Source organism: Pinus tabuliformis, chromosome 7 (assembly GCF_031772625.1).
Source record: "Pinus tabuliformis cultivar Carrire ecotype Pingquan chromosome 7, CPIR1, whole genome shotgun sequence".
NCBI classification, from domain to species: Eukaryota; Viridiplantae; Streptophyta; class Pinopsida; order Pinales; family Pinaceae; genus Pinus; species Pinus tabuliformis.
In genome coordinates, this window is record NC_142293.1 from 610,373,729 (window position 1) to 610,386,079 (window position 12,351).

The 12,351-nt window shown below is 38.4% G+C and overlaps 1 pseudogene; it reads right to left on the reverse strand.

Moving 5' to 3' along the window:
* Positions 1-4,681: 4,681 nt before the first annotated feature.
* LOC149248911 (ATP-dependent Clp protease ATP-binding subunit ClpA homolog CD4B, chloroplastic pseudogene) lies at positions 4,682-5,438 on the reverse strand (annotated as a pseudogene).
* Between the last annotated feature and the right edge of the window lie 6,913 nt (positions 5,439-12,351).

The following is a 12,351-nucleotide window of genomic DNA, read 5'->3' on the forward strand; positions in this document are numbered from 1 at the left end:
CACAGAGGCTTGCAAGGATGCCGCAGGCAAAGGTACTCAAGGAGCGGGTGGATGTCGCTTGGCATAAAGAGGCAATTTTGAAAGCATGCCTACAACCATGGATCGATGAGATGTATACCATTATAGCATCCATTGAAGCAAAGCTCATGTAGCTGCAAGCAACTCAAGAAAGAATTCAAGGCAGAAGTTCAACGACAATAGTCACTGAACCATGCGTAGAGGAATTTCAGCAGGTAGCCGCTTAGTGTGCTGCCAAACTTGCAGCGATCCAATCAAAGTTGGGAGGTCTTCGCACAAAGATCTTCGCACCTACAAAGTGACTTGAGGGCGAGTCACGATTTTTGTGTTGGGGGCCTATTTGGCGCGAGATCCCCCAAGGGCAGTTTTAGGGCTTAGAACCCAAATTTTGGTCTAAGTTTGTAATTCCAATGTAAATACTCCGCATTTTGTGAGAGCAGAGTGCATAGTTGTAAAAGAGTCATAGGTTTGTCTGCCCTTATTTTGATAATGTAATGTTGGCTATAGAAGATCTACCCATGGTTCACGGACCATGCGATTGTATAAATAAAGCAAAGCTCTAAGTAGTTAAGGCATCACAGAATGTCTAAGGAATGATGATGTATGCGAGATAGATCTGAAGTGTAAAGTCTAGTTTTGGGTCATAACGTAGTAAGAGGCTCTGTGGCTGTGTGCGCAGAGGCCTAGTAGTCTACAGCTCAGTGCGCGAACCCCTACAGCTGAGTGTGCAAGGTGAGTCGAGTCTATAATCATCTGGAAGTATTAATAAAGAGAAGTTTCTATCAATTTCGCGTCTTTATTTCTTGTTTTATGCATTTGTTATATTGGGTATGAATTTCACTTCTAATACTTATATGATGCGCGAATGTGTATAACTGTATTGGTTAACTGAATGTAAGTTATAATATCTATTTACGTGAAGAGAATTAAGATCTGTTAATAAGATAATTAAGATACTCAGTCTAATTTTGGAAACATCACAGTTCACTACCCTAGCAGCGCGAAAGCATCTCAGCCCTTGGTTAGGGCTGCGCGAAAACCAATTGTAACACTTCGCGAAGGTACTGAAGGGCGGAACAAAGCACGAAGTGACCTACATGAAGGCAAGGTATAGTTGGAATAAACCGACATCACAACCATCTCAAGGGTGTGGAAACATGGTTCCAGCATCCCCACATAGTGCTTCGGGTGAGACTTCAGTCTGCGCTTCGCGGGTTGATGCCGAAAGGGCCAGTAGTGTAAGGATTTGTTTGGCTACTTAACTCTAAACCTGGGTCAGGCCCCCATAAGCCAACAATAATGGACAGATGCAAGACATTTGTCAAATGGTTTTTCTCTATAAGGAGACAAGCAAAGAATTTGTATGGTAGGAACTTGGTGTTGAAGAGAAGTTTGAGGCTTATGAAACAAAAGTTGGCAAAAGCTTGGAGGTTGGTGAGGAAATATAGACAAGCTCCTGAAGTGCCTCCACCTGGTAATGTGCCTAGGCCAAGGCCTAAACCATAGCTAGATTCGAAGTCACCTCAGCCATTACTAATCAGATAAGATGATACTCCATCCAAAGGCATTATGATCAAGTCATCCCCCAACAAGCCTTGAGCCAATAAAATAAAGAGGAGGTAATAGTTTGTTTGTTGAATGTAGAAATTTTTATGATTGGTGGAGACTGTCAGTGTTGTGTAGCATAATTCTTTTAGTTTTTGCAAAGGCTGCATATGTCATTTCTTGTCATTTTGAATGTTGGATTCAGTAGTTTGGGAGTGTTGATTATATAGATGGACCATTTTGTGAATTTTGGGGTGGGAAAGGAGGTATAAGCACAATTTGAAATCTTTCTATGCAACATTGTGCAACTGCTGCACATAGTTTTGTGTGGAGTATTGAGGATGCCACATGTAAGGGGAAGAATGGTAGACTGTGTTGTTGTGCCAGAAGCTTGTTCATTTCCTAGTCACCAGCCAGATGTCTGCTAGTACATGGAAAATCATGCCAACATGTCATGCTACACAGTTATTGCGCAACAAAGATTTGGTAGCTGAGTGATGTTTCCTTTTTTCTTTTGTTTCTAAAATCATGGTTATGATGATTAGGATAACATTTTCATGGATTAGAATGGTTTCTAGATAGCATAGCATGATAAGAGCTAAGTTAGTTTTTGTATTTTTCTACTAAAACAAATCTGAAGATATTTTTAAGAACTCGCTACTTTTGTGATCATTTCGACCCGTCTCATGGATAACACATTCATTGTATCTAGTCATGGGAGTTTTGAGGAATTAAGGTTATTTAATTCCAAATGATACAAGATAGAATGGGTTGGATGGTGTGGTGAACTAATTTTGAATATGCTTGTGTGCACTATGATTTATATTTTCAGTAACAAAATGCTTCATCCATAGGTTTGTCAATGATTACTTAGAGATTGTTTTGGTATATCCTTTCGAATTTATTCCTCTCTAGGGTATTTGTTAGCTTACATTTTTCCTCAGTTCTTCTTAAAGGTATAATTGAAACAACTTTGCTAGAATTCACCATGCATGCTCTAGTTTAGATGTGACTTAATGTTTCAAAAGCAAATAAAATGTGTTATGCCTTTATCTTCTATATTTCTTCTTAATACTTGGTCGTTTGAGATGCAGTAACATAATTTTAATATGTTCTGTCACATGTGGATGAGTGTTGTTATATGTTTATTTCCCACTGTACTACAATTTTTTCCTATTCGGAAAATGTGCTAGACAGGCCTTTATCTTTTTTATTGGTTTGTTATGATGAGCTATTAACTCTCATGATCACATGCATTAGTATGTCTAGATCCTTCACTAATTTCCAAAAAACAAATTCTAATTTTTTTTTCTCATATCTAGTCTCTATCAAATTGTGTGCTTTAAAGTCTATAATCTTTAGGTTTTTCTAGTGAGGGAGCCCTGTTCGGCTAGAAAAGACCAATTTCTAGTCCAAAGTGGTCTGGTGGTTACCTCTAAATTTCCTTCCTACGACCAAAAGAAATTATAGAGTGCTAGTAGGAACCTCAAATTTCATAGCTTGGAAGGATAGGATGGAATTTTTTCTCGATGATAATGGTGTGCTAGAGTACACCAAAAATGACATTCCATACCAGCAGTATCAGATGCACAACAGTTAGCCCAGTGGAAGAAGGATACCATAAAAGCCAGGAGGATCATCATGAAGGGTGTGAGAGACCATATAGTCTTGAATTTACATGGAAAAGAGACTCCCTTTGCTATGTAGAATACCCTCACTTAGTTATTCAAAAATGGTAGTGGTTCCATGAAATTGGAATTGAGGGACAAGATGAGAAACATCTACATGCATAAACATGAAACTATTCCACATTACCTCTCCAAATTCACTTAGTGTCAAGATGAGCTTGGAGAAGTTGGATAAAATATACCCTCTTCAAAGCTAGTGAGCCTATCTCTCTTAGGCCTTCCAAATTCCTGGCACAACTACTAGGACTTTGTAAATGGAAGGGACAAATTCCCAAACTAGGAGAGACTTTGGTCTCATTTAGTGCAGGAAGAAATTCATAGGAACACTAGAGATGGAGTAACATCCAAATCTAAGGAGTGTTGGACACCTAATCCACTAAGGGTTGGTGTGATGGAATGTGAATAGTCGAAGGGAGTCCTAGATACCTTGGAATATGAAAACAAGGGTCATATGCATGTAATATAAATGTATATATTTGTCAATATAGATGTAGTTCACGGTTTTATCATTCATATTTTGTTCACATTCCATGTGTGTTTAACACGGTATCATATCTGTAGGATATTTCCTACCCTCATCCAATTTAAGCCACTAGTTTTGTGGCCTCTCTGTGCATGATAATTCTATTATTAGTGTTGAATTTAATGAATGTTTCATTAGTTAAATTCTAGCTACATTCTCTTCCATTTCTGTCATAGTAACTCCTCTGTTCTTTATCTATGCTTCAGGATTTCAGGCACCAACATGGGATCTTCCATCACCTACCACCTAGGCTCTCATTTTCACTTGAGTTTTGTGCAATTCTCTATGCACTGAACGATGCACCACTCCACCAGTTGAATGTTGCACCACTCCTCCATACCACTGTCCAGTTCAGACCACTGCAATACCACTCCGATTTTCTCCATGCGATGTTGGCTCCAGACCACCCTCCATACAATGCTCCCATGCCATGTATTACATACCACTCATATGAACATTGTATTATTATTGTGGTATTCTTTCAACTCCACACTACCTCCATAATCCTCCTCCCAATCCAAATTCTTAAGCTCCAAACTTATTCCATTTTCAGAAGTTTGCTAGACTCATTAGTTTACACATTTTCAACTAGAATGTTTGTCCATGCACATACATTTTCTAAATATCTACCTCAGTTATTAATGGACCAACATCTACTGCTTCACTCTCAGCCGTTGATTTCTTTTTTCCTTTCTCCGTTAAAGCAAAAATTTGTTCCCTAAGTTCCATCTCATGATCACGTAGCTCTCTAGTTTTTTTAAAGTCCTCACTTCAAACAACTTCATTATTTTATTTTGTAATATATTTGAGTTCTTTGTTAAGTTCTTTATCCTCTTCAAGAAGTTGTGCATGGTGTAAGGCATACTTGAGAACCAGCCTCATCAATAAGATCAATTGCTTTGTCAGGAAGGAAATGATCACTGATATATTAATATGACAACTTTGCAGCAACCACCAAAGTCTCATCAGTATAACGAAGCTTGTGATGAATCTCATATCGCTCATGTAAACCTTTCAGTATCTGTATCGTCTCATCAACAGTTGGCTCTGGCACTTGTACTGGTTGGAATCTCCTCTCTAGCGTTGGGTCCTTCTCAATGTGTTTCTTGTATTCATCCAAGGTGGTGGCTCCAATACACTGAAGTTCACCTCGTGCAAGAGATGGTTTCAGAATATTGGCTGCATCAATTGCACCTTCTGCTGCACCTGCTCCAATCAAAGTATGAACTTCGTCTATGAAGAGTATAATCTCATCACTCTGTTTGATCAATTTCTTCAATCTTTCTTCAAACTCTCCACGATACTTGGTACCAGCAACAAGTAACCCCATATCTAAAGTGATGACCTTTTTACCCTCGATTGTCTCTGGAACATCTCCAGAAGCTATTCGTTGCGCAAGTCCCTCAGCAATAGCTGTTTTTCCTACACCAGGCTCACCAATAAGACAAGGATTATTTTTTGTACGGCATCCCAGTATTTGAGTAACACGTTCTATTTGTGGCTGCCTTCCAACCACTGGATCAAGCTTGCCCTCCTCTGCCAGTTTTGTCAAATTCGTTCCATATTCCTCAAGAGTCGGCATCTTGTTGTTGTTGCTACCGCCTCCAACTCCAGCACCAACAACTTATGTACTTTCTCCAACCATCTGAATTACCTGTGTACGAATATTGTCAGGGTCAGCTCCAATATTCTCAAGCACACGAGCTGCAACACCTTCACCTTCGCGCAACAATCCTAAAAGAAAATGCTCAGATCCTATGTTGTTGTGTCCAAGTTGTCGAGCTTCCTCAAGTGAAAGAAGTGTTTTAAATGATCAAATGAGCACATGTATACGTTGAGTTTTGGTGGGCCATAAGGTATATGGTGGTATATGTTGAAATTTGGACTTAATCGTTGCTCCAAAGCCTACCATCAAGGCTTCATATTATTTATAGAAGAAGATATTGCATAATTCCTAGTGATAAAATTAAAGCTCACACTTTATTTTCCAACTGTTAAGAAAAATGCCTAAGCTTGAAAGAATATTAGAGTTAGTGAGAACTCTAATCGTATCCATTACTGACAGCACAATCAAAATTAGTAAATACATTATTGCTGACATTCAAAAATGTATACAAAATGCACAAGAGAAGATAGAATTTTTGCATCTTGAATCTTAGCTTTAGCAAGAAGAATTATAGCGGTGGAGTCATCATTCTGAACCTGTTTCTATTCAAAACATTGAAACAGACTCCCATCAACAGCAAGAATATAAAGTTGAGGTTCATCCACATTTAGTGCCTAGTTCAAGAGCAGATTTGCATGCAGATACAATAGTTTGATATGCACTTCCCAAGCCCATCATCAGACCTTGGGAAGAGCTTGTCCATAACAAATATAGAACCGGTCTTGGATATGACAATGATGTGTCCTTTCATATTCTGGACTATTCCAAGCCAATGTGATTTCAAAGTGTTGTATTTATTCACGACGGTTCATCTTCACCTATTCCTCCTCCTCTACAATAGTATATTGTGAAATTCCAACATTGTGACAAAGTTGGCCATGTAAAAGATCATTGTTTTGATCTTCATCCATGTGAGCATTGTGGTCAGAATAATTATCATTCAAACAGATGCTTCAGAAACAAGCTTCCTATAAGAACAAATATTCATCTTGGATGGATTGCTTCTTGGCAATGGGCTTTAATAGCCAAGAAGATATTTTAGCAATATGTCAGAATCCATTCTAGAATATTAAAAATTCTTGCAGTTGAGTTTTCTCCATCTTCTCGCCTTGTATCTGACATGGGGGCAAGTGATGGTAATATACAAGCTTCAAAGCCACATCAAGCGAGCCTAAGCCACAACCTTCCATACCATATTTAGAGTTGTAGCCAGAGAAAGAGATGCCCTTGAGCATGCCTTTGGTTAGTGGTTAGCCTTAAACCATCTATGTGGGGTTGAGGCCTCCCTTTTCAGGTTGAGATTCTCCCTCTTCAATGAATTGGGGACACTTCCTCTAGTGAAATACTTCAACTTCTTGCAAGTTTTGGAAGAGTTGCGAGAACTGCACTAAGCGTTCCAATGTTAGTGGTTATCCTCAAACCACCCCCTTATACCAACATTTTAGAGAGAACATTTATCCTAGTGCTTCCATGCATATTTTTGCTCATTTTTTAGTACATCTCTCTTCTCGGACTCATACATACCCCTTCGGATTAAGGGGGGAATTTTGAACACCTAATCCACTAAGGGTTGGTGTGATGGAATGTGAGTAGTCTAAGGGAGTCTAAGAGACCTTCGAATATGAAACCAAGGGTCATATGAATGTAATATAAATGTCATATGAATACAATTTTTCCTTGGTTGCAAAGGGAAAGAAGAACCAAAGAAAGACATAGTCTAGCCAAAACAATGGAAAAAGGACCTAAGCAAGGTAAAATGTTTTCACTGCCATGAATTTAGGCACTATGCATGTTTCCGCACAGGAAGTCTAACAAGAAGCCTTCATGAGGAGAAGGTGATGAGGCTCATTAATAGGTATATCATAAGGGTCATAGTGCCATCTTCCAGATTTAAAATCATCTCTTTCTCACATTTATTTACAAATTTTTTTATATTATGCTTAGTGTGAGGAGTAAAAGATGTGTTGTTATGTCATGTCACCTAATATTTCTTAAATGTAGGAATTGGAGAAATTTTGAGATAATTTGAGTGCAAGAGCTCGAAGTAGACAACAAGGAGAGATTCTAGGAGTTTTCCCACCTCCTTAACTCCTTCAATCATTCAACAATCACCACTCTATCTCTCATCAATTCGAGGTCATTAGTAGCCAAGCAGGCCGAGGTCATTGGCAGCCAATCCAGTGCAGTTCAAGGAAGATCTAGACCCACCTTTCTTAAGTTTGGGAGACAAACATCTATATTTTATAGGAATTTGTTGGTAGCTACCCTTTTGTATAAATAAACATGCTAAGGAACTCATTAGGATTCGGATTTTTTTTGGAGCTAAGAGGCTATTGACCTCAAGCACTTGTGATTGATATTTTTGTGATGTATTTGCCATTTTTGAAATGATAATGAAATGTTTCATTTTGATCCATCGCTGAGTTAGTCCAAAGGGCTGAAGCTCTCGGGTTTGGGCCCAACCCAGTAGATTAGGTCCCTCTTATGTGTTTATACTTCTTTTAGCTTAGAATGTTTGATTAGTTGTTTCATTTCAGTAGAGTATAGTTCCTCTAAAAGTATGTGATTGTGGCCTCTATCTCATCTCTCTTATGGGTGCATGATTAGAGGAGTCCACCATCACAGCCCAAAAACAATGTGTGATTTCTTGTTTATGATTTCTTGGAAAATTATAAATTTTTTATATTTCTTCACATGTCATTGATGTAGCTTAGAAGTTAATTCATTGCATAGATCAAGTTCTTAGCATCAGTTAGACAGTTTCCAAATTCAATTCATCTTTTCTACCATTGATTGTAATATTTTGCAAATGAAAATAAGAACATGTGCATGTGATGTTGCAGGATTGTTGTATATGTAGGTAAGGGATCTTCTCACCACCTCCATCCAGGACTTATCCAATCCCTTTTGATGAATTCCAACCAATGTTCTTGATCTCTTTTCTTAGGTCATTGTGAGCAACCCTCTTAATCTAGAGTTGGCCTTCCTGACGTGTTGGGCTTGGCTAGGGGTGTTGGTCACCTTCCATACATTTCCCACAACTTTCATCCATCTTTCCATCACTTTATCCCATCATCCTTACACTCCAAACCCTTTCAGAATACTTCTTGTAGCATTTCAGGACTCCTTGTAGTAGTACAAGAATCCTGTTGCAACTTCCTGTATCACACCAGTAGCAACTTGTTTTGCCACTGTTTTGACATGAAATGCCAATGTATATTAGTATAGGAGTAGGTTAACCCCCCAATTTGGACTCCATGATCAGAGGTACCACCTAGGTCATTCCCTCCATTCCTTTTCCTTTATTGCAAGAGAAAATAACATTAGTTTCTTCATTACAGATTTGGAAATTAGGACATTACTTAATCTGCAAGTGTGAAATAGATAAATGATGCATGAATTCTTGAATTGTGAATTGGTAGAATAATATTTTGTTTTCAAGTGAATTTGATAGCTAGATGGTTGATTGCAATTAGTGTAGATTTCCTTTCTATAGTTAGCATAATTCTTGTGTCCTCTCATGGATTGATTCAGTAGCATTTACAAGTTATATTTGAACAACATTTACTTTTTATGCACTAGGACTAGCTTTTGAATCATGCTTTCAGTAGTTAATCTTCCCTAGTTCAGTAGAAGAATGGTCTTGGAGCCCTAATGATCAAGTGACCTAGTTGAGGGTGGCATGAGTAGAATTCCATCTACTATGTATATAACACTGTCACCTCAAAGTTTGTACGAACCTCAGGTTGAAAAACAGAGTTGAGGAGCCTTTGGGATTTGCAACACTCTTGGTGCAATACCAGGGCTCACCACTTTTTTTCACCCTTATCAGGGAGGTGTCTAAGTAGATGTTATTTTTTCTTTTCTTTTTGTTTTGCATTTGGCTTTGAAAATATTATATAAAAGAATAAAAAAATTTCTTTCATGCCTCATAGGAGTAGAGACACTCTAGGAAAATTCTTTCCAAACACCCCTACACCATCAAAAAGTAACCCTTCACTCTTCTTCAATGATTGTCAACTTCCCTCTCTAACTACAGGGGAGTTAGAAGACCCCTTAGATGAAAAACCTGAGATCTTTGAAGAACCTATTGGGGAAGAAGAAGAACCTATTCCACATACCCACACCATGGATGAAAACAGGAATGAGGAGGTTTTCCCTATCAGAGAAACTAATGGAGATGCTAGAATGAAAAATATAAGCCCCTACTTCGATTCCTCACTTCCATGGCTTAACCTCTAAGGACCCTGACACTTTTATGTTTGAGTTTATTGTTGTCTATAGGACTTATGAATATACCTCTAATGGCCAGAAGATGAAGTTTTTACCATCTACCCTTAAGGATGCAACCTTGCACTAGTTCATGGGTCTACTTGGGGATATCATCACTGCCTGGGCTCAAATGCAGCAAGCCTTTAACAACAAGTACAATGACTATTGTAGGTCCAAAGAAACCAAAGAGGAAATCTTTAAAATGACTCTTGGACCTAATGAATCCCTAGAAGACTATGAGGAAATATTCCAACTCAGTTATAGGAGGGCTAGATGCACCCTTGATCCTGAATCACTCAAATTTTTCCTTCTCCGAGGAATCAGGGAGGACATGATGGAAACTATCAACATGTTATCTGGGGAAGAAATCTATTAGTTACCCTATGCAGATGTCAAAACAATGCTCAAAAACCATTCTAGGGTTGCTAGGAAGGAGGGAAGGCCTAATCAAGCTTTCGTCAGTTCCTCTCCATCCACATCATCCATCAAGAATGAAATTGGAAACATGTTGGAGGACTTTAAAAGTGAAATGTTGCATACCTTTTCTCTACAAATAGATACCATGCAAATCAAGAGGAGACAAGAGGAAGCAAAGAGGGCCTTAGATATATTTTTCCCTAAATGAACTAGAAGGCACCCCAGAAATGAATGTCCATTAAATGTTATAGAGGTATGTTCAGTCTGTGAGGAAAACTGTGGGATAGATAAGTGCCCTTATTTTCCTGGATTGAAAGTTGTATACCAAGGGGCAGAAGGTGGGGTTGAGGAACTCTATTTCCTCAATCAAAGGAGGCCTCAAGGACCTCAGCCATACCAGAAGGGCATGCAAGGTGCATCCTACTCTTATTACCATCCCAACCAGAATGCATCCTTGCCACCTTGGTACTTTTCCACTCATCCATGATGGTCCACACCTCCTTCTTGGCCTTATGCACTCGAGTATCCTCCCCAACCTATCAATCAACCATTTCATCCATATGATTCTCCACATCCTCAATGGAATAACCCATCACAAGGGTGGAGGCCTCAACTCAGCCAACCTCCTCCTTTACTACCTCCACCTCCATCTCAAACTCTTCTCACTCATCATGCTCCACCCAAGCAACCTCATATGCCTGCTCAACCCAATATGAACCTATTGTGTTGTTCAACAACCCCCCCCCCCATTTATTGATTTAATATTTAATATTCTATTAATAAATGGCGACCCTTTAATAAAAGCCTTCCAAGAAAAATTTATCACTTAGGCGCTTTCTTTTTAAATTTTTATAAATAAATTAAGATATCAAGTCGAATCCCTTTAACACTAGCAAATCTCACTTTTATCGCATATCGTAGGACCAAGTGTGTCAAAGGTTAATTAACAACCAAAATCCATGAATTGTGATGGAAGGGATCACCACATTTAACTTAGGATATCATTAGACTTTTCATTCAAAGCTAAGGCTTAAGGTATTCATTGTAAAATGAAGCACTTATCGCAATCGCATATCAACTTTCACAAAAGACACAACTCACAAAGCCTGTCGTAATATGTGAAATGTGATATTGTGGTAGAGTGAGCCAATACTTATCACATCGTGGCACTTTACTTAAAAGACAATCTTGTGAACTATAAAATTTTGTGAAGTGCGATAGAACCCAGACCCGATAAAAACAAATGTTATAAACTACAAGTTAAGTCTGGCGCTTAGTAAAAAGGCACTTTATGAAATAATTATTCATTTAGGAAAAATACGCTCTAAACAATGAAAAGTATGCTGCTCACCTCACATACCGCAAAAATCTAAACAACTCTGGAAAAACACATAACCAAAAATGCAATAGTATGATTTATGATATTGTGATAATATTATCGCAATTGCATAATTGGCATTTTCGCACTTTAAACTTGCCAACTTAAAGTTTTCCCTTTCCTGTTTGCGATGTGGTAGTTTAAATGGGTAGTAAAGGCAATGATAAAAGAGCTTAGTGGGTAGTTAATAAGTCTAATGGCATTTATGTTAAGAGCAGCTCGACGTGATATGATATATTTTCATCTGCATTTTAAATAAAAGCTCCTTTCTTGTCACCTTTTGAGGTTAACTGTATCATTTAATTCTCATCGTCATTCTCTCTTGTGTTTATTTTATAACTTCCATTTGCTCCATTTGAGGAAACCACAACAAAAAACATCATTAGAAAGAATGGAGAAGATGGGAAAGGTGACTGCATCTAAGAAATCAGACATGGTACCACTTTTCTCGGATACCACATGTAGCAACGACAGAGGAAACATGACATGGGAAGCCATGTATAACCTATTAGAAGAAGAGAAGCCCAGGCCACTGGTAGCAAAGGCTATGGCTAATTCCTAGGAATCATCTAGTGCCTCCTATTTTGAGACAACATGTTCATTCTTACACCAAATAGCTACGAGACCAAAGAGAATACCATACACAGATATGGTGAAATGGGTAATTGATGAGGTAGACATCTCAGACAGAACCTTCAGGAATAAAAGGCAATAGGTCATGGGGTCTTTCTCACCAGACAAGCTATGACTAATATACCAGTTACTAGAGCCTCAAAAGCTCTACAACAAAGAGTTCCTTGAGAAATTCTCCAAAGAGAATGAGGACTCATCACATGTTACCAAA